This window comes from Brassica oleracea, chromosome C5, assembly GCF_000695525.1.
Source record: "Brassica oleracea var. oleracea cultivar TO1000 chromosome C5, BOL, whole genome shotgun sequence".
Classification (NCBI taxonomy): Eukaryota; Viridiplantae; Streptophyta; class Magnoliopsida; order Brassicales; family Brassicaceae; genus Brassica; species Brassica oleracea.
Window position 1 is genome coordinate 19,527,616 of NC_027752.1, and position 2,818 is coordinate 19,530,433.

At 38.6% G+C, this 2,818-nt stretch overlaps 1 pseudogene; it reads left to right on the top strand.

Moving 5' to 3' along the window:
- Positions 1-2,082: 2,082 nt before the first annotated feature.
- Positions 2,083-2,818, top strand: part of LOC106344719 — a 6,430-nt pseudogene continuing 5,694 nt past the window's right edge.

Sequence of the window (2,818 nt, forward strand, 5' to 3'; positions counted from 1 at the left end):
TTTGATTAGGATCCATACCGAGAAGAAGAAGTTGAGAAGAAAGCTGAAGGAGATGATAAGAAAGAGAAGGAGGCAAGTGTGTTTATAGATGGCAGAGAAGGAAGAGCCTATGCAATCATGACAACCAACAAACAAAAACGTGTTGATATTTATCTACTTGTTTCATCACATTAAGCGTTAATCAATTGTAGCTATCCATCACTTCTATTAATAACACAACCATATCCTAACTCTAACTAACACATTAATTACAGTCTGTTCAAATCTAACCACCACCTAAATCAATTCTAGTCAGGAGAACCAGTTAAGAGTAACACAAACCTTATTTTGCCGTGGACTCCTGAGCTAGATGAACCTTTGGTAGATGAACTTTGAGCCTTCTATCTGACAACAGAAAGACATAAACAAAAAAATGATTGAGACCATAATCCAACAGAAAGACATAATCAAAAGCGGTGTTGATCAAAGAACATACACTAAGCAAGGATTGAAACATAGCCAATCAATTTTGATCCATCCGTATTAATTGAAACAAAATTAAAACCCAAGAACACAAACAGAACATATCCAAAGATCAAACACATCAACATTTTGATTTCAGGTGAAACAAACAGAACCAACAAACTACAATAATCAATCGCATGCATAATGAAACAACAGAACTACAGGTTTACCTTTCGATTTGAGTTGAAAGCTTCGATTTGAGCCACTGAGGGAAAGCTTCGACGAGAAGACCCACCGAAAGACAGAACCAACAAACTACATAGAAAACCAACACATCAGACCTAATCGAACACATGCATGGTGAAGAACACAACAACCGCTTACCTTTCGATTTCAAAAGAGCCACCGAGAGAGAGCTCTATCGCCTCCAGGAGAACCACCGAGGGAGAGGTCGCCGATAAGAGCCACCGAATGAGACGACGCCGATGAGAGATACCGACATAGACGTCGCCGACGAGAGACACCGAAGGAGACGATTCGCCTTTCGTCGAGAGAGTTTCCAGAGAGAGATGATCGAGATAGAGAGAGAGAGAGAGAGAGAGAGAGAGAGAGAGAGAGAGAGAGAGAGAGAGAGAGAGAGGAACCAAAGAGACGCGTAACCGATTGCTTCGTCCTCTCATTTTTTTGACACATGTCACTAAGAGGCGGGCCTTCGACTCCTCCCGCAAGAGTTGAGTCTTGGGCTTATGTGTTTTGTTAATTGTTTTTTAATTGGGTTTGGGGGTAAGAGTTGGGCTTAGAGCCAGCGTTAATGATGCTCTTAGGGCATGATTAACTCCGGTCTAAGTTCTTAATTCATGATTTGATATTTTTTTCTTACACATTTCGGCTAAAAGACGGCTCTTGTATCTCTTATTTAAGAGATAGTTTTTAACTTTTCTTAGTTAAAATCTAAAAAATAGCTAAAGGTACAGTTATTACAGATCCCAAATGGGTTTCTTAGCACGTGGGTCCCCCTTTTTTTGTTAAAAACCGGTCACAATAGTCATCAAATAAGAACTGGTTGTTGAGGATTTTTTGTACTGTTTGCGGGTCTCACTGACACGTGGCTGCCTGCAATTGGTTCCCTTTTTAATTTTTTTTTTTAAATCAGACAAAACAAAAAACAAAAAAAATTAAAAAACCCAAAGTGGGTTTCAGGGATAATGATGCTCTAAGAACCGTCTCTTACCTGAAGCTAAGAATATCAGTTAAGAGATTGGGTTAATCATGGTCTTAGAGCATGATTAATGTGGGTTCTTAGGGTGAGTTCTTAACGGAATATAAGAAACCGTCTTTTAACTTTTAACTAAAAAAACTAAGAACCGGCTCTTAAATATCTTATTTAAGAGCCGGTTTTTTATATTCTGTTAAGAACTCCACACTAAGAACCTCCATTAATCATGTTCACAGTAACGATTACCTTTGGTGAAATTGGCAAGATTCCAAAAGCAAAAGTTGCACCAAAAAAGGAAAGAAAAGAGCAGAGAAAAAGCTTGGTAGACACGCCTACTACTCTATCTCCTCGAAATTTATGGTGGTAGAGAATCCAATACAAGCAACTTGATTTAGGATTTTTTGTGTGGTATAATTTCAATAATGTCTCGACTTCTCTCCAAGCTCTCTCCCCTCGTAAGTTAAGCTCTTTCTTGCTCTTGTACTGTTTTGGATAGTTTATTTTCTAACCTTTATAACTTCCTTCTGTTAAAAAGAGAGGATTGTTATAAAATAGATGCTATGAAAGCTTATTATTACTCATGACCAGAGATCTATATTTATACAAGTATTAGACCGTCTTATTTAGACTGTCATAAGAGAAAAAGAAATCCTATTCCTAATAGGAATAGGAAATAGTAATTATCCTAAATACATATAGAAAAAGATAAACATCAAGTATAAATAAATGTAAACTCTCATTCGCCTAAGTGGATAGCTGATGGGCCGGATGGATAGCTGATGGGCCGGATGGTTTGGGCCTGATATGGGTCGATCACCACTTGGTTTATAACACTCCCCCTTGATCGGCACATCCGGTTCAGGGCGTGTAACATGCTTAATGTTGCCTCATTAAAACCTTTCCAGGAAAACCCAGTGGGACAAAACCATGGATAAAGAAAAAGAGTACAACACATGAACTCCCCCTGACTTATACCCCCGTGTATGTTCTTCAAGTTGGCACATGGACAATTTGATAGTTTAGCTTCATGGGCACCAAGTCTTGAACAGGTCCTTTAATTGGCACGTCCCAAACTGATAGATAAATTTCATGGACATGTGGTTGGTGTAGACATGGTGAAGAAGTCGGCTGACATATCATATGACTGAACTTGTAGTC